At 30.5% G+C, this 23,183-nt stretch overlaps 1 protein-coding gene across 4 annotated transcripts in view; it reads left to right on the forward strand.

Moving 5' to 3' along the window:
• The window catches only part of LOC129952806 (uncharacterized), an 84,285-nt gene that overhangs the window by 11,922 nt on the left and 49,180 nt on the right, over window positions 1-23,183 (forward strand). For 3 of the 4 annotated variants that reach the window (XM_056065643.1, XM_056065642.1, XM_056065640.1), the window contains exon 2: window positions 20,073-20,105. The exons of the other annotated variant lie outside the window; for it this stretch is intronic. The gene's annotated coding sequence lies outside the window, so the exon portion shown is untranslated. The remainder of the gene's footprint in view (window positions 1-20,072; window positions 20,106-23,183) is intronic. 4 annotated transcript variants of the gene reach the window in all.

Here is a 23,183-nt window from a genome sequence, read left to right on the forward strand (position 1 = left end):
ACCAAATCTATGAAAAAAAATTATTACTTTAATCGTATAAATAACAGTTTTTTGTTGTTATTCATAATTTGGTTGATAAGGGACAAAAAAACCCTTCGAAAAATTGTTATCATCATAAAAAAATATGTAAGTTCGCTCAATAGAGAGTCGACAAAGATGTCAAAAACATGCCTTTTTCTTCTTAACGCCTCAGTGACTATGGTCCCGAATGCGAAAATTTGTGGAATAAAATCAGTGAAACCTAAAGTTCAGTTTTATTCTTTAATTTAACATTTATTTGCTTTATTTTCAACTGGAATCCTTTTTTTGCGCTTAACTGTATTTTTATTATTTTATTTGTGAATTTTTAGCATTTTTAATCCATTGTTGGAAAGTGTTGTTTTTAATTTTGAGATGTCAAAAGATGACATTTGACCAAATACCGGAATATAATATAAAACCTCTTATTGAAAAACCCTAAAACTTTAAAATGAAATCTGATTGATGAAAAACAGACACAGTTTAACTGAATTTTTTTTTTTAATTATTGAGTTGAGAAAAAAGTTCATAGGAGTGTTGAAATATGGAGCTCGGTGATTATTTTCCATAAAAAAAGTCATTGTGAACCACTATGATGCGCCTCCAGCAGTGAAGATTAAAAATATACACTTGATGATGTTTTTTTTTCTCTGCACAACACTCATATTTCGGAGAAGATAAACTTCACAGATAACAAACATAACGCGCAGTTCGTTACGCTGGCGCTGCGCTGCTGTATGCCATCTATCTCGACGACACGACTATACCTCCGCAGCGTCGCGACGGTCGTTTCAAATTCCTATAAAGCATTCCTGAATCTGGAAAACTTTTTTTGTGTTGTACTCATATCCCCCTTACGCCTCTAAACGCTTATATTCTTATCAACAAAACACATTCTCTTAAACTTAAATGATTACAAACAAAATATTTTGTTCTTTTATTTTGTTAAATTTGTATTTTCTGTTGTTGTTGTTGATGTTGAACTTGAACAGAACCTTGTTTGTTGAAAGTTGAATGTCGCAGCTAAGGGCATATGACGGTACCTATACATACACAACTAAAGTAACATATTTATACATCTGATGAAGTCTAAAGGCATCACACTCGTAATAAATTGATGGAAGTATCACAAGTTTATAAAACGGGGTTAATTGCTAGAGTTACACACTTTAAGCGGGTATATTCATCAAAAAATGATATTATATTTTTTTTGTATACCTATAAAATCTACACATCAGCAACAAAATAGAGAGAGAAGAAAAGAGTATAATAACAATTCTAAGTTATAGTTAATTGGGTGAAACAATTAATAACTTGACACTCTTAATTGACATAGCGTGTTTTTTTGTCTATTGTGTATTTTATCAAGTACATAAAATACAGATGAGTATATTTTTAGATGCACGGAAGTTAGAGATCACATTGATTTAACCCCTAAAAAATGACGTAGTACGGAATCTTTTTTATATACCCTCCTTTAAAATACCCTTAATTCGAAAGACTGCTCAAACGTTAGCATGTTTGGTGTAGACGTTTTTAATCCAAAATTCACTAATAAAAATAAAAAAACTTCTACAAAAACCTTGATTCGAAAAGACTTTTAATACTTTAAATACCCCCACCCCCCACAGTACCAAAATAAAATATTTTAAGTTGGGTTGTGGGTGGCAATGTGCCAATGGCATACGAGTAGAGTATGGTGGAAACTATAAAAACTTTATCTTATCTATATACAACAGTTATCGTATGTATTCAAGTCATAGTGTGTAGTGTGTACCTAGTGTACATATATACAAGCATATGATTCAATGGAGGGTATTGAGAACAATTAAATCGGATATCGTATTCAGAGCTCGAAAGTAATTAATCGACAATAATTGGCTTCCACTATATGCAACTATAGCAGCTAGCCAGGGAATTTGAAATTGTAGAAGGCATACAAGTTGATTGATTTCTCGATGTCGAAATTCTTTTGTATTTTTTGAGTATTGTTAAACTGATGGCTTACATACAATATGTTATACATACGTACATACATATATTGAATGAGGGTAATTCCTTGAGCAATTTGGATCATATTTACATGTTCGTACACAGTTTACATAGTGGGTTAAAAGTGACTTGCTATTTTAAGGGGACAATAACATTTTTAAATTTAATTTTTCAGCAGTAATTTAATTTAACATTACATGATATGATTTATCTAGATTTTTTGGGCTAAGTATAAAATATAATGTCTCTCAAATAAGCATCAGCTTATTCTTGTTATGAAGAGTGCTTTCTCAAATTAACCGTTCGGATTCGGCTTAAAAACTGTAGAATCCCTCCATTCCTGACAACATTACTCGCACACAGGAATGGTTGAGAGTTGTAAGTTACTAGGCCCTAGTTCTCAACGGACTGTTGCACCACCTAATTTTTGTTTTTATTTATAGAGCGTTATTCATATACATACAAATTCGTAGAAGACATTTGGACTCAGTTGTAGAACATGCCTTACTTCTTGAAAATGAAGGCAACAAAATTTAAAATACAATTTTGTATCAAATTATGAAAAAACTGTTGGACCACCCTGTGCAAATATCTTTTTCTTGTAGGAAAGCATTTTTGTTTTAAGAAACAAAAAAGTAGTTAAAAATTCGTAGAATTATTCTTTCAACGTGTTGAAATAAATAAAAGTTCTTAAAACCATTTAAGAGTCGTAAAGGTATCAAATTCGTATTAACTGGAGAAATCTTTCAAATCAAAAAAAAAATAATTTAATAAATAAACTAGAAATGCGAAATTACATAAGAATTTAGTGAAAAGAAAATAGTGTCAAGTCTGTTTCAGTCACAAATAGTTGGACGATTTGTAATTAAAATATCCCATATCCCCCATTTCTGGTCACAGAAAGTCACAATTTTAACTTACATATTATGTTCTTGATGTGAATTACAAAAACAAAACAAAAATATAAATTTCTATCATTCAAAATTGGCTAAAATCAAAATGTATTACAAATTTTTTAAAGTTTTGAAATGTTACGATTTTGTCATAACTGTTCTTTAAATTTTGGCTGATATCAATATATACATTTATCTGATTTCTTGTTGTTTGAATGACACAACACATTAACTCACTTTTTTCAGAAATGTTTGAATACCTTAGGAATTAAAAATTAATAAATTTGTAAATGGTAGGCGTATGACTTTAAGTTAACGAGTTTTTGATACATTTGGCGCCTGAATATATATTTGTGCGGGTTTCTGTGGGTTTTGACTATATAAACAAGTAATCCCAACTCAGACAATGTTTGTGAAAAAAACTAATTAGTAAATTTTCACTAAGTATCCTAAAAGTGTAGGTATTAAAAAAAGTTACGTTTAAGATATACACCTCTTATATTACGAAATATTTTTTTAAATAAACTTGACATTTTTTTACCTTAATGTCTAAGAAATCAGATAAAAACTATACTTTTGATTTGAAGAGATAATTTATTTTATGTTCTAACTAAAAAATACCCTATTATTATATATATTAACAGTTTTTGATACATATATTATAGTAAACATGTATCACAAAATGTGTGGCTTATAATTATTTCTTTTTAAATTTGTATGAGAAAAAGTCAAGGCTTATTTAATATTGAACAAATTTCGAAAAATTGTTTGAAATCATAATTATGTTCAAAAATAGTTAGAAAAATATGTTACGTTTATGACACAATCGTTGAAATTTGCATACATTTTGACGATTATATTGAAATTCAAACATATTAAATCTGTCGAAACGTCGATAGCATTTTTAATTCACGATGATTGACTTTTTATTGAAACCAAAGGATACTTTTCACCTTAAATAGGAGTTTGTTCTACTTTATTGAATATATGTACATACATTTCAAAAATAACTTGTAGATACAAAAGTCCACTTGTATAGAAAATGGATTTTGCTCAAAAACTCATAACAACTAAGCAAATGAAATATTATTGTATGTCTAGATTAAACCTAAGACCCAGCATTCTATAGATACTCCTGCAAATATAATTTTATCTTAATTCCTGGTCTAAGTTTCTCTGTTTCTAAACTCAAAACACAAATCATCTACCTTATCTTGATCCATACAACAAATTTAACATTTCCATATCTAAATTTCAAATATGTTGCTGCTTCACAGCATCACAGAACACTCCCAATTCCACATCCACATTCAACTTTAACTTCAACTTCCTCCTTCCGAGATATCCTTCGTTAAATGACAAGTGCGTATATGTGATTTGTGTATAGTTGCTGCGTAGTTCGTATATGAATTAAGTTGATCTCGGTGATTCGCCATAGAAACGTGCTATCTTATTGACTTTCCATTTTCAATCATGATGTCTATCTATGTGTTTGCAAAAAATTTCACTATAAATCTCGACGGTGAGGTCGGTGCGATGGTGGTGCGGCGGCCGGCGGTGGCGTGTATAGTGTATAATATTCGATTCACCATCACATCAGATCATCCAGCAACAACTGGGTCATCAGAGATGGAGTCGTAGAATCAAGACATATCCAATCCACACCAACAACACCACTTCCATTTCACGCCTAACAAGCTTCCATGTTTCTTCCAATTTCATAAATATCCAGCTCCACTGAGGGCGTATGGCATGGCGTACAGACGTCGTACATAAAGTAGTTTTTATACCCAAACCACCCCATCCCATCCCTCCCTCTCCCTCTCTGTTTTATTGACTGACTCTATTTGTCCGTGCACAAAGTGAAAACGTGAGAAAATTCAGATTCTGAAAATGAAGAGTGAGAATGATAGATACGTACCACTGGCTAGGATGTAGATTCACATAATAATACCATAGCAACTATACAAATCAACTCGAACTCAGTCATCAGACTCAAGACCAGAGACCCGAAAACCTATCAAAGCAATTCATCCCAGCAAATATCGCTTTAGCACAAAAACAAATCTAAATCAGCATCTTCAAGTTAAGTTAACTTACGTGATGAGCGAATTCATCTTGGATTTTTATTTGGAATGTGCTACTAATGTCTCTTTTGGAAAATACTTTCGCTTCGTCACCGGTTCTACCACATCAGGTATAGACTCTTTGGCATTAAACTCCGCTGATTGACTTTGGTTGCATAATAGTCTCGTTTTTTTTTTTATTGTATTGTTGTTGTTGGAAAATTTTCTTCTTTTTTGATGCTGCTGATGTTGAAGATGAGCTTCTGCTGCATTGAAGTAAGAAGAAGAAGAAAAAAAAAATAAGGACATAGATTTTCCACTATATAATTATATATGTAGCTGCAAGCTGCAACTTTCCATTTTGATGCACATTCTTTGGTAGCACAACCGGATGGATGGTATTTTGGTGAAATGCTGTAAGCAAGTCGGAGTAACTATATAGAAAAGGCAGGTAAAGCCATAGCTATAGTACCCTATAGTTTGGTCTATATGATCTAGTTGTAGACTTTTTTGTGTTGATTCCTATTTTCTGTTGTTGTTTTTTTTTTCGTCCTTGGGTGTTTTTTTTTTCGTTAAATGGAAAAACTTTTGCTTCAAAAAGTTTCGATTTGAAATTGATTGAGTCATATTGTTGTTGAGTAGCTAGCTTGCACTTTATTAACTTAAGGGTGTTTTTCTAAAGCTGTATAACTTTGAAATGGAACAAAAAGTAATGATTTTTTTAAATTGCAATGAAATTTACTTGGTTCGAAAAATAAACGTCTGACATTAAACTGGCCGCCAAGGCTTTAACAGACCTAGTCTAATCCTGAAGTCCAATTTTCGATGACTTTTTCCAATTTTTGTATCTTCTAAGTGGTTAATAATTTCGGGCTTATGGGCGTAGACTAGTGATTTCACATATCCTGACAGAAAACAGTGAAGCTGTGTTAAATAGCACCATCATGTAGGCTAATTCACAGGTGTATTATGTTACTTTGTGGCTTCCAAATTGTTCCTTCAATAAATAATTTTCAAAATAAATTTGCACAGTTTGGAATGGAAGCTTCCTTAAGGTGCCAGTCTTTTTATATTGACAAACCAAGCTAAAAATAGATCACTTAGCTTCTGTCAAGATGGCAACCAGATAAAATAGTATTACTAACTTACATTTCTTTGCCTAAACACCCGTACTTTATGTACAAAAAATATTTTAAATTCCTTATAAGGGCATTTTTACTCATTTATGACTTTATTATTTATTTATATATTTCTTCGATTTAAAAAGTTTTTAATAAAGGCGAACGATTTTTTTCAGTTTTTATATTATCTTTTTAACCTTACCCATTTGTTTAAACAGCTTTTTTTTTGTTGTAAAAATAATCGACACATACAAAAAAGCAATAACAAATTAAAGATAAGTTGCTCTTTTGTATGTGATAAGTGACAGCAAATATGTACTTGGCTAAGGTAAAATTACCAACTATGTCACTAAATAAACAAAACTGTTATCGTTAATATTCTTTTCTTGGAAAAATGTGTTTAAGTACATTTATTCAGCTAAACAACAAGTGCCTGGTTTAAAGTAATAGTTAAAACTAAGTTAATTGAAATAAACTATTCAACTATTTTGTGCATTTTTAAAATTTAAAAAACATAAAGTAAGAGCTGGTCAAATAAAAAAAGTTTTTAAAATACAAAGTTAAAATTGATATTTATTTCATTTTAGATCTTTCACATCATTTATTTGTGTAAACAGATGTTGGCCACAAGTTTTATTATTTTTGTTCGAGAAAGTACCTTACAACTACCCAAAAGTACTGAGTTCTCATATGAATTTATTGTACAAATTTTGACATTTCTCGACGTTTCCTGACTGACCTTGAAGGTCAGTAGAGTCGAAATAAAATATGTTTAGAGTAATTTCTGTGAGTGCGTGTGTACGTACGTTCGTACTACCATACGTTCGAGGGAATAACGTTTTTGAAGTTTGTTAGAATTTTGGCAAAAATCGATTTGACATTTTTTTAACAAAAAAAAACAAAAAAAAGTTGGTAAAAATTGATTTTGATTTCAAATATTAAAAATATTGGCTTTAAACTAATTTTATCTTACGGAAAATATTATTTTCGACATTCCGTAATATTTAACTTCCCACAGGAAGTCATTGTAATATGTCCGATTTGTCGAATTGAAAATTTTGATATTTTTCGACATTTGGTTAGTGGGTTGGACTGTCATGCAAGGGGTCTTGGGTTCAATCCCTGCCTGTGCCACCTAACTTTTTTCACGGGTACTGCCTCTTGCGAGGAATTGACAAATCCTCCAAGAGTAAAATTAGTCATTCGAATAGGGCATATAAACTGTAGGTCCCTTTCCATCTCTGACAACATTGCTTGCACACAGAAATGATTGAGAGTTGTAAGTCACTAGGCCCTGGTTTTTAATGGAATGTTGCGCCACCTAATTTATTTATTTAGAAAAACGCCTGTGCGTACGTGTGTACGCATGTTCGTACGTCCGAACGTTCGCAACGTTTTTAACATCTGTTAAAATTTTGAGAAAAATCAAATTGACAGTTTTTTACAAAAAATAAAAAATTTAAAAAAATATTAAAAGTTAATAAAAATTGATTTTTGACTCAAATATATTTTCAATAATTAAAAACATTTGTTTCAAAATATTTTTATTTTATAAAAATATTGTTTTCGACATTCAGTAATTTTTATAAAAAATCCACAGTCTGTTTTTCCAATAACAAATAAAATCTACAAAAAATATTACGCAAATTTGGTAAAAATGGATATTCGGTTCGAATTAACTTCAAATTATTTTCATTCTTCCAATTTATATTTGTTTATATAAGAAATAAAAACTTTTAAGAAATGCTACTAAAATTGGTAAAAATCTCGTTAGCAAAAATAGATTTTTAATTTCATCATATGCAAAATATTGTTGGTAATTTTTTAATTTTTAAGAATTATTTAACTGACAACTTTTTTAACAGAACTCTAAAACCTACAAACCTTTTTTAGGCAGAACAAATCGACAAACGGGATGGGAAGTTATCAGTGTGGGTGGCATCCCAGCCTCTTTTTAAAAATGATGTAGTCAAATTATAAGATAACATCTTTAAAAGTGTCATTTGCCCTAATAGTGGATTATTGCAAATAAAACTTCTTATTAGATAACCCATTTTTGAACTAATACTGCTAACATCACTTACTTAATACCAAAAATGTTAAATCATTACTTTTCGTTCATAAGTTAAGAATTTGTTCGTGTTAAAAATATTCATTACCGAACAAAAGTTGACAAAAAAAATCCACATACGCCACAGTACCCCTGATAAAGCTATATTTTATTATGATGTTTGAGTGTTACGTTATATTACTCAGCAAATTCTGATGATAGACAACTAAATTATTATTAAGAAAATTGTACTGAACATAATAAGTACGGCAAAAATGTCACTTTGATTATTATCATCATTATTTTTTGTTTATTTAACTGAGTAATAAAATCGCTGACATTATAAATGGTTTGCCAAATCTAAATGTCTATTCATTCCCTCTCTCTTTTACATATTCATATTTCAATAGATTAATGAACGTCTTGAGTTAAGTACACTTATGTTACTTCCAACTTTATAATGTAGTACATCGTTTTCGGTGTGCGATTTACCACTTGAATAGATTGCTATACCAGCTCCTTCAAAACAATTGTTTTCTTCGTTTTTTTTGTATAAGAGGTCTTTAGAGGCACGGCAAAAATCAACCAACCATCTAGAGACACCCAATGCAATGAACGGACGGCTAACAGGCCGGCGTTTTATAAAGTGACTCTTCCTACTTATGGTTAGGTTCATGTACTTATAAAAAAGATGCAATGAACGCTTAAGAGGCTCCATCATCACTTGCGATTTTTTTTATTTTGCCCCATGAATAAACGGTATCAAATAGAGACATTATATCCATTGTGATAGCTTATATATGATACAAGTGAAACTTATATCCATTCAGCACTCAACCTTCAAATTCCGACAAAGGTCTTTCTATTGCACACGTTCTCTATAAAGTGGGTACAGAGTGCGATATCGGTGCGCTAAGCCTCGCCTCGCGCCGCATCGGTTCGTCTTATTGTATTGTTGTCGTCGCGTCAGCTTGTCGTTCGACCATCCGCGGTACAATTAGCCGAGTTACGCTAATCACATCAAACAAGAGATGAAATGAGAAGAGATGAGATGATCCCATTGTATTATATTGTTTATTATGATAAAATGTTATCAACTGATTAACCGGAAATTAAAAAAATAAACAATTTTACACATACATATGAGTTTATATGCATACATATGTACATAGATAGATAGAGGAAGAGAGATGAAATCGGATAAAAGCCTTATCTGTTAATTTGTGGGTTTGTTGTTGGATAGATACAATAAAACAATAGATTCAATCACCCGCAACACCACCCTCACCAAAACCAACGCACCACCTGACGGTATATTTATTAATTAAAAAAAAGAAAAACCCTTTGCCATACTATTCAACCAACAAAACGATGACATGTGGACGGTATCTAACATACGTACAGTACAGTACATATGTGTACAACGTATTGTTCATTAACAACATGTTCTCTTCTAACAATAACTTAAAGATTTTACACAGATATATCTTCTATAAAGTATCTACCAACATACCTAGTATATATTTGTATGTGTTTGTGTGCCATAGATGCCTATCAGAATTATGTACTCTATTATAATGGTATATTCTTTGAAGGAAACGACAACGACGACGAATGACGGCGACGGATGACGATGACAGACGACGACAACGACGACGGCGAGCGATGGTTCGTTGAATAGGTGAGATTGGATGTTGATGATGGAAGCTGTGGTTGTCTTTGACTTGAGTTGATATGGCAAAAATATGTCATGGGGGATGAATATGTAGATATGTAATATTATAAAACAACAACAACAAAATATAGGACAAATATTTCAACTCACTGCAATAGCAAAACAATACCGGGTTAACGAGCCGAACAACTGGGATGTGGTGTATGAAAAAAAGGTTGAAGTTTTATTTTTGGAGTTTGGGGATTTTTGTGGATGATTTTCTAGCTTTATAGTCTTTCAGGTTAGGGTCGGTCGTAGAAGTAAACTAATTTATTCATTTATGTATGTTAAGAAAGTACAAAGGAAATATTATTTGGTATATATTCATTTTTTTACAAAATAATATATATTTTTGGAACAATAGAAAAAAAAGAAAGAGGTAATGTAATCCAGTTTATAGGAATATTTAAAAGTTTTTTTTTTGTTAGGAAGTAATTAAAAATTCAAACATAAACTCACTTTTGTTTTTAGTATTTAAATTAAAAATTTTCTTTAATTCTGCATAGTGAACATTCAAAACATTAACAAAATATGAATAGGAACCTTACACATAAATTTCCTTTGAACGTTTAAGATGATTAAATAATGGAGAGGAAGGTGTTTTTATATTCCATGTCCTCTATCAAAAGAAATAAAATTAATGCCCAAGAACAAGTTGCTATTAAAAAATATAATGGATATTCTAAAGGCAAAAATTAATTGTTCCATAAACATTTTTAATTTCCATCGAATTTTTAATGCAGAAAATTGTTAAGTTTGAATTTTTCCATAATCCAAAAAATAAAATATATTGTATTGAATTGTTTTTAATGCAAAACAATTCTATTTTTTCACTGAAGTTTGTTGCTCAGTAAATTTAAGGCAAGTTTAATGCAGGTAATTTTTATTTTGTATTCAATTTTGTTCATTTAAATAATTTTTTGTTTTAGAAAAAATTTGATAAATGGGTAAAATGTATTCAAAAAGTTTTCAATCAATTGATTTAAGTTTAGCAGCATTTCTAGTGGAATAATCGAGAAATTGAATTAATTTGGTAGAAATTTACTTTGTAAACAAAATTTGCATCGGATTTTGGTACACAATTTACTAGATGTTAGTTAAAATTTTGTTTGAATAATTTGAATAATTTTGTTCTGTTTTTTTTTTGTTATTATTTACAAAAAAATGTAATAGTCACATTTTTGAAAATATAAATCATATCTATCATATAAAACCCTTTTTATGTTTTTTTAAGTGCTGTATTTACCCAGTATTTGTGTATTTTAATGTTATTATATGTATAAAAATTATTTGTAGTCATCTTAATTTAAAGAAAAAAAGTATCCCAAATACAAAAATAAGAATGCTTTGCATTAAGAAAAATTGTATACACAGTTTAAAATGTCTTGAATCAAATAAATGAATTTCAAAAAAATTCGATCGTCACTTTTGAGCTTTGAAAATTCAATTACATTTGATTTCAAATTCAAAATATTTGATTAAAACAAATGTTAACAAAATTGTATTAAAAAAAATGTTGTACGTAAGTTTAAAATTGGTTAGCATTAAAATTAAAAGAATAAATAAAAAAATAATATTTCACATTCCAATTTAAAACAAAAATTACATTTTTGACTATCGTTCTTAAGACAATTTAGCTTGTTCAGAAAAAGAAAACATTATTTAAATCGCTTTATTTGAGTCTGAGATACTTTAAAAATAAAAGCTCAGATATTTAATTTCCAATTTTAAATTTAATCGACCCAATAGCTTAGCCTTAACATTAATTTTTTTTTACTTTCCTACCATTTAAATATCTTGTTACTTAATATACCAAGTAAAAATACATTTAAAATTTGAGAACATATTTTTGAATCCCTTTGCATTTGCTTAATGCAAAAATTTTAATTTGATAGGTATCTAATGAGAACCAAAATTTCACAATCTTCAGGAGATGAGGGTTCTTTCTAATCTACTACACATCTGTCACCTCTTTTAAGCAAACTATAGATTAGTTCTTTTTGTTTGGGAGCAATTTCTCTACTCCACAAATGTCGAGAAATTCAAACCAGGCATAAATATTGAGACACCCTTATTTACCCTATCGAGCAAGCAAATTATGGAATGTAATATTAAATTAGTTTTTTTGAAAAAACAATAAAAAAGACACAAATCTTACAATTTCACAAAAGTGACAAAGCTAATTAATTTCTTAAGAAATTCACTGATTTATTAAATGAAACGTACATACATATATAAGTTGCTGATTAGACTTCCATTTAATAGTGCTATTATAATTCATAACACGCTTGGACAAATAAAACACAATATTTATTAGTTAACTTTAATACAAACCAGTGAACATCACACGTATAAAGAAAGACTCATAATACAAATATCTACAATACTAACTGTGGTCATTAACAAATTCCAAAACACAATTTATCAACAAAAAAAACTAAACTTCGACCTAAATGATATAAAAGAAAAGAAAAGAAAAAAAAAATAAACAAAAAAATAATAATCCGGAACAAAAAATTGGTAATTTGAATTCCATTTTTTGTTTTTTTTTTTGTGTTATGAATAAATCAAATTAAATTGCTCTGTCACGTAGGTTATTTTAAATCATGACATTAATCATTCGAATCATAGTAGAAAATAGCTGTATTGTGTCCATGTCTAAATTTGAATACCTACAATTAAGATAAATTCAAATATCGCAATATTAAAAAGTAGAGATATCGCAAAGCTTTGTGATAATAGTTTCAGATACTTTGTAATTTCGTTTTTAAAATGTATCACTATAAAATCGTGCAGTTAACCTACCGCTTTCTTGTTCTTCTCTTGTAAATAAATGAAATTGTAAAAGCTTCCTCAACTCAATTTAGTAGATATTTATATTATGTCCATAAATATCTAATAGATGAAAGAAAAAGTGAAACCACCCACAGTTTAGAGATTTTTACGGTCAGTAAAGCTCTAGCCCCATCATCAACTATAACGTCAATTATACCTTTATACCATGTATACAGGGGTCAGGTTGAATGATGGTCGCGGTATTCATTGACATTTTAAATTGACAGGGAAACGCATAATTTTGAGATATCTCCACACATACCTATGTATATAGATACTTTCACTTCAAAAGAGACATCAATGGCAGCCGGCTGGCTTAGAGCACCTTGCGTTCAAGTTCTTTTTTTTGCATTGGTTGCAATACCTTCATTTTGTGTGTACCAATATTATAATAAGTGGGTCTGTCGTATGTTTTTGTTATGGTCACCTGTCAGAAGGCCAAAAAACTCATTAAGTCAGAGTCATCAGAAAAGTACAGAAAAGAAAAAGATTAATTTTGTGTACTACCTTTTTACTCATGCGGTGACTGAAAAGCAAACGATTTCTCCATCATCAGTTCGTCATTCAACAAAAAGTTCGACTCACAACTGGTTTGGTTTATTTTTGTCGATACAAAATGAAGTACCATTTATACTCATGCTCTTCATCATCATCGTCATCATCATCATCATCATCATTATCATCATCAAAAACCAATGGAACAACTTTTGTCAAATTTTTCTTATAGGAGGAAACATATTTTGAATACAGGTTGATCAACCAACTTGAAGCCAATACAAAATTTTAAGAAGAAAAGAAGAAAAAACAAAAAAAACAAAACACCTTTCTTCAGTTGCAGGTTTTTATTTTTTAAGTGAATCAACGGTATATTAGTATCTACATATTTGGTATGGCTTCAGGGGTTATTTTTTTTTAAATTAAATATTTACGATCAATTTTTAGATGTGGTTTAACAGTAAATATATGTTTTTGCTTGATTTTATTATTAGGATAGATTTTCATATTATAACCAACCTTTTTGTATGATGATCTCACATTTTTACTGCCCTGATTTTATAACAGTATATAGGAAACATCATCAGCAGATCAGTTATGTTTTATAACTAATTAAATGTTTTTATTTATGGACATTTTTGGCACTTAATTGACGTGTGAATATCTTAATTTTAAACTTTATTATTCGAAATTTATAAAATAAAATTATGTAAATTAGAAGTTTTGGTTTATGGAACTCAAACTAATTTGAATTTGAATCATAATCGTGGAAGTTCGATGATCGAGTATGATGTAGTGTTCTGCATTAATGTTAATATTAGTTAAATTTACATAATTGATTAGGGTTCTTTGAAAATAAGTATTCTTTAAGCTTATGATACTAGATTAAAAAAAGGGCTGGATCTTTGTGTGCAAAAAGTTAAAGTGACCGACATACACAATATTTTGTTGAAACCACGGTCAAATTTCAAATACTAATCTACTTGATCTCAAGGGTGTTCGCTTACATAACAATCATGATAATTATTTTCAAAAAATTAATGCTGAAAAATATCAGCAAAATTTTATAGAAAAAGAGAGTAATTTTTAACTTTAAGTTTGGATTTGGAAATAAACATTCCACGATAGACCAAGTACATTTTATTACAGATGTGGTTGAAAAGGAACTTGAAGAAAAACAAGTAGTCTTGGCTATTTTTTTAGATGTTGCTCAACCCTTTGGTAAGATTTGGAACTTGTGACTTATGCACGAATTACATAGGGATCTTCCCAGGCATTACTACGAAATACTGAATCATAATATATGTTTCAAACCGTCTCAAACGCTTCTACTAAAATTTTCCAGTGCTCAGAAAATTGAAGCCGATGAAACATAAAATAGTGTCCTAGTACCAACCAGAGCTATAATTGAGGTACAAAATATTAAATAATGTACTAGTTACTAGGAAAGATTTCTAACCTATCTTACTTACTTACTTATTTAAGATAGCGTTACAGTCCTATGTAAACTAGGACCTCACCCAACAAACCTCTCTGTCCAAAGCTAGATGTCTCCAGTTTCGAGCTCCAAGTTGGGTAAGGTTCCGGGCCGGCGAATTAGCTCGGGCCCCAGCTAGATTTCTCCAGTTTTACGCTCCAAGTTGGGTGAGGTCACTTTCCACTTGTGTTCCTTTACTGCGCTGTTCTGTGTGTGTGGATTCGAATACTTTCCGGGCCGGAGCAATAGTTTCCATACGCTCTACGTAACCCAGCCATCTTAGCCGTTAGACTTTTACCATTCTTGCTAAATATACGTCGCTGTACAGCCCGTACAGCTCGTCGTTCCATCTTTTCCTCCACTCCCCTTCGATGCATACGGGACCGTAGATCACACGAAGAACTTTTCTCTCGAAACGACGCAAGATGCTTTCATCCGCTTTTGTCATAGTCCATGCTTCTGCACCGTATAGCAGGACGGGGATGATGAGGGTCTTATATAGCGACACTTTGATCCCTCGAGAAACAACTTTACCACTCAATTGCTTTCTTAGCCCAAAGAAACAGCGGTTAGCAAGAGTTATTTTGCGTTTGATCACAGCGCTGGAGTTGTTTTCTGCGTTTACAGCGGAGCCTAGGTCCTTGCCTGCCTCAAATTTACGTCTGTCAATGGTGACGTTTTGAGCAAGACATCGGTGTTGTAGGTCCTTTATTGACGACAGCATGTACTTTGTTTTGCCCTCATTAACCGTTTAACCCAGTGCTCTGCACTATTCTTTCAAGTACGATCTTAAAAAAATCACATGACAGCGCATCATCTTGTCTAAAACCTTTTTTGACATCGAGAGGTTCTGTTACGTTGTTTGCGACCTTTATGGAGCAGAAGATTTTGTAAACGATGTTAAGTAGACTAATTGCTCTATAGTTCGTGCAGTTTAGAGGGTTTCCTTTTTTCAGGATCGGACAAACAATACCGAGGTTCCATTAATCGGGCATGCTTTCTTTCAACCATATCCTACAGATAAGTTGATGCCCCAAACCAACTTATCTCCAGCTGCTTTAAAGAGCTTTGCGGCTTTGTAAGACTTCAGCTTAGATATGGCATTCTTTATTTCGTCTTAGTCGGGATGACAGGATTGTTGGCTTTCGTTGTCTATGTTGAATGGATCAACCTGCCTGACAGCGGAATTCTAACCTATCTACCTATGATATGTATAAACTATTTTACTAAACATTTGAAAGGTGCTTTATTTATTTCGAAATATTACCAAAATAACAATTATATAAATAAAATGATACGTCCCACAATGTTTCTCTTATTTTTATGACTTAATTATTCTTTACACAAAAAAAAATAAATCCAAGATGATTAAAATTCAAAAGATTACCTAGAATGAATATAAGATTCTTCCAAAAAACCAAAATTATTTAAATCTTTTAAATTGAATAATTTAAATTCGCAAGAAGTTTTGAAATTTGTCTTGAAAAGTTTATAATTTAAGAATTTAAAGACATTTCAATTCATTCAACTGTCAGAAAATTTAAGAATCGGTCAAAAGTTCAAAGAGTTATAATGATTGAAAAGTTATCCCAGACGAAAATCAAAAACTGTTAAAAAATCGATGAATATTTTTTAACGAACTCACAAAATTATTCGACATTTTTCAGCACACAATCAAAAATTTTAAAGTACACCATAAAAAATGTCTTGTACTAAATGTCAAGTAATTTGGTGGTCCAATCTTTAAGTTTCCTTAGCTTTAATCGATACATGGACTAACATCAAACGAAACATACTTTTTGGAATTTTTTATCATCTTATCAATAGAAAAAATGTAAAAATGTAAATGTAAAAAAGGTCATAACATCACAAATGAAATTTTAAAATAACAATCTGTAAAAATTATTTAGTTATGTTTTTATTTTTGGCTACTCTATAAAAGTTCTACACAAAAATAATGTCTTTTCTTTTATAGATAAGAATCTTTTCAAAATTGAAAAAAAAGAATTAAACTTGAAACACTTAAATTCCAAAATCAATATAATCCAAGCATAAACGAACTGCGAACTCATAATATCTTTGTTTAACTTTTATTTTCTAATCTTTCAATATGAAGAAGCAATCCAATTTACTTTCGGTTTAGACACGACCATATTTTATATAGCGTTGTTTGGGTGTATATAAAATTTATCAGGACCAAAAGACTATCAATTTCAATTTAGTTTTCTCTCTCCATTTTATAGATGTATGTATGTATTTGTTTTATTTCTTTGAAGGTCGTTTTAACTACACTACGACCGAGTATGTTTAAGTGTCTGGTATAACATCAGAGTAATGTCCTTGGAGAAATATCAAATACCTACCAACAATTTCAACAGTTGCTACCGCAGCGTATAGTCCTTTTGTTTAGGTACTTTTTGTTTGTTTTGTATCTTGTGTGTGTTTTATTATTTTAGCCACAATAATTAAAGTCCCATCAATTTAGATGGACGGGTTCTGTGTACATAAAGATAAACTTAAATTTAGTAGTGTCAAAAAATATAAGAGAGTAAAAACATGGTTACCATTTTTGTGACAACTACGTAATTAATTTGTCAGTTAAAAAAAAGTGTATAGCTTTTTATTTTTAAAGAAAAAATGTGTTTTTCACTTTTAAGATATTATCTTTTTATAAATGTGTTAAATTTACAAACAAAAAAGCGGCTGGATGCAACCCACTCTGATAACCTCCCATTTATGTCAATCTGTCCATATCTTTTACAAAATATGTATAACAATATTTTGTTTAAGCTATAACAATTTAAGTTAACATCGTTCCTTGTTATTATAATACATAAGTGAAAACCCATTTATTATCAGTTTTTTTTTTGTTGATTTTGGTAAAAAATTGTCGTTTGGCTTTTTCTAAAAAATAACTAAAAGTTTTTATTAATTTTAAGAAGCATTTGTTTGAAATCAATACCTAAAGCTATTCGTGAGACATTCAAGTCAAAAATCTGTTCTCACCAACTTTTAATAATATGTGTTTAGGTTTTTATTTTGTGCTTACAAACTTTCAATTCAATGCTTCTTTAAATTTTACCAGATGTCAAAAACGTTTTTTTATTTGAATACATTATTTTGGAGATGATATTATTTTTTGTTCGTGAATTATTCCAGGTGACATCAATATTTTGTCGAATAATAATAATAATAATGTCAAAATTTTCAATTCAACAAATCGAACCGATTACAAAAACTTCCTATAGGTTATTAATGAGTGCAAAAGTATCAATTCAAAAATTTAACATTCAATTATAAATAATTAAAATTAGTGTTCTGGTCACCTCAATACCCAAAAAAACAAAATAAACTTCAGAGTACACTCAGTGCACACACCCTATTCATTAAAATACATTTAACAATTTTAAATAACTTAGCACATAATTTTTGAGCATTAAGTTGTTATAAGCCATAGACACTCGGATAGTTGAAGTGGAATAATGATCCTACTGTTGTCGCATTTTCCAATTTTCAATTTCACTTAAACAAAGTCAAGTACGAGTTGCGAGGAGGAATAACTTTTCAAGAAAAGCCATTTGTTCCTTGATTTTATGGGAAACACAAGCACAACATTTTCGATTTCAGTTTTTCTTCTTTTTGTCCTTCGTCCTCGTTGTCTTTGTTGTGGTATAAGATGGCACGATGGAGTATTTTCAAGAAAGAGGGCTACAAAATATTTCACTTTGGGGGGAAGTACCAATAGATTTTTGTTTTTCCTCGAAGCTCTAATCCTTGAAGATAGAAATGATGGGCCACATTCTGGGGAAAATATATATTCCTTGTGTCTATATTCTAGAATTATTGTACCTATAATGGCTTCTCCAGATATAGGTAGGTCTATAAAAAAAATTCAAATAATTGTGTGTAAGGACTTTTTGCTGTAATTTCTGCTAACATTCATTTTCTTTCTATACAAAATGTTTGCATGGGCTTTCTATTTTATTTTGGCAACAATCTTAAATACACATTGACAATTTGAACCCGAGGCGGAAACAGATTCATTTAATGGGTCACCCAAAACCAAATCAAATAGGTTTTGACGATGGTTAGCAAGCTTAGTTCGATGGCAAAAAAGGCTGGTAATAAAAAGGGCTGTTAAGAGGACAATAAATATTGAAAAGTATTTTCAATATGTGTGGTTTTTTTGGGTAAATTATTGGGGAAGGTTACATTTTTTGTTTTTAAATTAAAATTAAATTATTTAAATGTTTTTTCATTGCGTTTGATAGGATTAGAGCGTTTATGGGTATAAATTATAAAAGATTTCTTTTATCCTAGCTTGATTAAATTATCATCTAGCAATTTAACTCCAGTTATACTCCAGTTTTGGTCATACTGTCATAAACAAAGATTCGTTCTTTAATCGTATAACTCGAAAGTTTAATGCTTTAAAAGACTCTGTCTTTTGTCCTCCTTGCAATATTCGGGAATTCAAATAGAATTTTTAAATACACAAAATTTTGATTTTGATTGTGATCGGCATCGGATCTGCATCGACATATCCAACAAGTTTTGAATTTTTATTACATCCAACTCAAAGCTCTAGCTGTCGAGTTTCTTTCAAGTACCTAAAAATGCGTTCAACTTTGTTCACGCTGAGTAGGACAGGATACTTTTCTGCTGAGAATTGAAACAGCTGCTACTATGTCCGGCCTTGTATTTCCTGATAAGTAAAGAAGTGAGCCAATACCTTTTCGATAAATTTCATAGCCGTCTAAAAGCTCATCATCAGTTGTTGGGTTTTTGAAATTTGGATGTCTTCGCATCTGACATATCGAAAGTACCAAGTATTTTCTGTATGTATTTTTCTTGGTGCTAATAATAACTTTCATTTCTCTTTTTAATTTGAATTCCAAGATACAACTTTAAATTTTATCGTGTCAGTAATTTCAAAATGTTTTCTAATTTCTGTAACTGTCTCTAAAATTAAATTATTAGAACGGTGATTCCAGGAAGTCCAAATTTATAATTGAGAATAAAATGTAATTAAAAAAAATTAAGCAAGATGTTTATTGTACAAGAAAATATGATCTAATAATAATAAACTGAAAAATATCGAACTTCAATATTGGGTTTTTATAGTAAAATATATACATACAGTATAAAAATAGTTAATTATATATGTATATACTTACAGAGACTCTAACGACACTTTTACTACTCTCTTCAAAAACAAAAGACAAAGTCTATTTTTGAAATCAGTATCGTTCTTGTATAACTGAATATTTGTTGAAGAATTGTGTTTTTTTCTGAAAATTTTGTTTATATTCTCTTCTTTTAAAATTTTTCAAACCACAATTACTCGCATTCAGAAAAAAAAAACTAAAAGTAAATTCTCCTAAAATTTTGTTTTTGTTTTTTGATTTCAGATCAACTTTCGTGACATCAATATCAAAGTATATGTAAGTAACTTAATACCATTTGTGTATCTAGCATTAAAAAGCTGGGTGTTTTTTGTTTGTTTTCTAAATTATTTTATCAATAATGTAGAGGTATTAAAAAAAGCCTTAAAAATCTTATATACACAAAGGTACTTAACTTATAACATCTATTACATACATTTTTTATATCAATTCTGTTTGAAGCAAGATAAAATTTATATTCTTTATCCAGTAAATCACCAATATTTTAAGTTGTTGTAAATTCAAGTCACGATTTTTGTATGGAAAAAGTAAAATGTTGATATATACATATGTTTGCTCCCCTAAGGGATTTTTTTCTGATAGGAAGGAAATAAATTATTTTAAAATAAAATGAATGAGAATCAGGAAAAAAAAATAATTGGTTTGACGTTCCATGTATGCGGTAAATTAATTGTTATTTTCCATTAAATACAGCTTTCAAGTATATATATAATAATATCATTTTAATTTCTATAAAACCATTTATAAATGTACACACATATATATTTTTAATTGGATGAAAAAAGGGGTTTCTAATAAGAGGTTTCATTTTGATATTATACAAAAAAATGAGCCTTAGACCTAAGTCCTTATGAAAAATATGATTTAATGTCATCAATCGACAGACTTGTGGGTTTTCGTAAGAATTACGGGCTAAAGAATCAATATTTTCAATTTTTATTATTCACATCGAAGATTAGTAGCAAAAGCTCCAATTTGTCACTATAACTGAAAGTGCTGTACAATGACCAAACTCGCTTACATTAAATGAATTGGGTAGCGCAACAGTTTGTTGAGAACAGTGAATTACAACTCTCAACCATTCCTGTGTCCAAATACTGTTGTCAGAAATGGAGGGGACCTACAGTTTTACACTGAATCCGAACGGCTAATTTGAGAAAGCACTTTTCATGGCAAGAATTACTACTCTTGGATAATTTGTTAATTCCACGCAAGAGGCAGGACCCGTGAAAAAACTTCAGATGGCATAAGCTTGATCCCTGCTTGCCCCAGACCTCTGGATGATAGTCTAACGCGCTTATCATCATGCCACGGGTACTACTACCAAACTTGTTTAATTTTGCGAAATATTAAAAAATGATTCTCCATTTTTCGCAATAATTTCAACAAAAAAAAACTGATTTAAAAGTGACAGTTGTCCACATAGCGGTCTATTTTAAAATAATACCTCTTATTGAAAATGCATTTGAATGGAAATTGGAATCATGTGTGTACATAGAAATTGAAAGAAATTTTAAGGCTTGTGCTTCATAACCAGTACCAGGACTTATACTTGCATTCAAAATGTCCATTGCTAGAGAACCTTACTATATATTGTTATGTATACGTTTAAAAAATAAAAATAAAAATACCAGATCTGGCAGTACTTAAACAAATTCAAAGTTAATCGGGTCACTAAATAAGGCTTTAAGAAGAGATGTATGTGGTACACATTAGCTGAGACTAAAGGCAGTTATAACGAAAAATCCGGATTTTAAAATCTCATCCACTCAACGCAGTGTTTTTTTTCGTTTCGTTTTTAAGAAAAAAAATCAATGTGTGCAATAATTCGGAAGTAAAAATCACACGCATTTATAATAAAACGCAAGGTCATTCAGGATTTTCCCGGTTATAAACCTCCTCTATTTGGATTCAAATTGAAAATTCTGTTTCAGAAAGGTAACTTAGGTATACAAATATGTATTTTAAAGAATTTCCTGAAAAATAACGAAAAAGGGGGAACATAAACAAAAAAATTCCACTTCATAACTCAAAAAAAGAAAACCTCCCCAAAAAGATATCGTTAAGTCCTTCAATACTTTTATAATGCCGAATTGGTAAAATAAATATAAATAACAACTGTGTCGTCATTGAGTTACAATTCCTCCGGGTGTTGCACATACAACAGAAGCAACAAACATAAGCTGGTACATTAATTTATTATAAATATTGAGCTTATGGATGCATTTTTGGATTTTTTATTTGAAAACTTTCAAGAATGTGTGTTGTGTTGATTTTTTTGTTGAAAAGCGTATGTATCTTTACAACTCTCATGCTTGCAAGCAATATTTTAAATTGAATACTAATAGTAAACGATGACATTCATAAATCATTTGGAAGCTCTTGGGAATACAAAAATAAAAGAGATTGTTCTTCCATCGATATAGAATTTTTTTTGTTGCCTAATTCAAAAGTGCAAAGTAAGGTAAAGTCAAATATAAAGTTTGTACGAATGGCTTTAGTAAAATACAGTACAACCCGCTGAAGATAAATGAAAAACTGAATCTAATCTAATATTTTTAAGGATTTAACAAGTAAACCTCTAATTTCACTTAAATTGAGTCTAAATAAGTAAGAAATATGTTTTTCACAAGGAAACTACGAAGGTTAGAGGTGGTTTTCCATAAAGGCGAGTACATGTTGAAATGGAATAAAACAAGCTGTGTGTTAGGTATTAACTAAATTATTTTTTTAAGTGAAAGTCGCATGTATGCCATTAAGTGTGGAATATGAAATCATTCAAATGCCTTCCTCAGCTACTTGCGGTGGCACTGATCCCAGTGGTCTAATTTTCAATGACTTTTCGGCATAGACCTGCGACTTTAAACCCCACATGAAAAAGTCTAGCATTTTCAAATCGCATGACCTTGGTGGCCAATTCACATCACCCCTGCGAAACGTAACCTTACTCTAAAACCGTTCATGCAAAATGTCAATCGTGGCGTTTACTACGTGGGACGTATAGCGTCGTCCTGCTGGAACCACATGTCGTTTAGGTCCATATGGTTTAATTGGGGCCATAAGAAATTAGTTATTATCGTTATGTAGCTCTCGCCGTTGACCGCCTCATTAACATCGTTTTTTAAAAAGTAAGTACCTATAACGCCACCGGCCCAAAATCCACACCAAACAGTAACTTTTTAAGGATGCATTATTACCTGGAGAACCTCGCGTGGGATGGTGTCGTCCCACACACTACAATTTTTCTTATTAACACAGCCGTTCATTCAAAAATTCTCAAAGCAAACGGTTTGCAGTTAAGAGGACATTTTTTTGGTATGCATCAAATGTTTTTAA

Source organism: Eupeodes corollae, chromosome 3 (assembly GCF_945859685.1).
Source record: "Eupeodes corollae chromosome 3, idEupCoro1.1, whole genome shotgun sequence".
Lineage (NCBI taxonomy): Eukaryota > Metazoa > Arthropoda > Insecta > Diptera > Syrphidae > Eupeodes > Eupeodes corollae.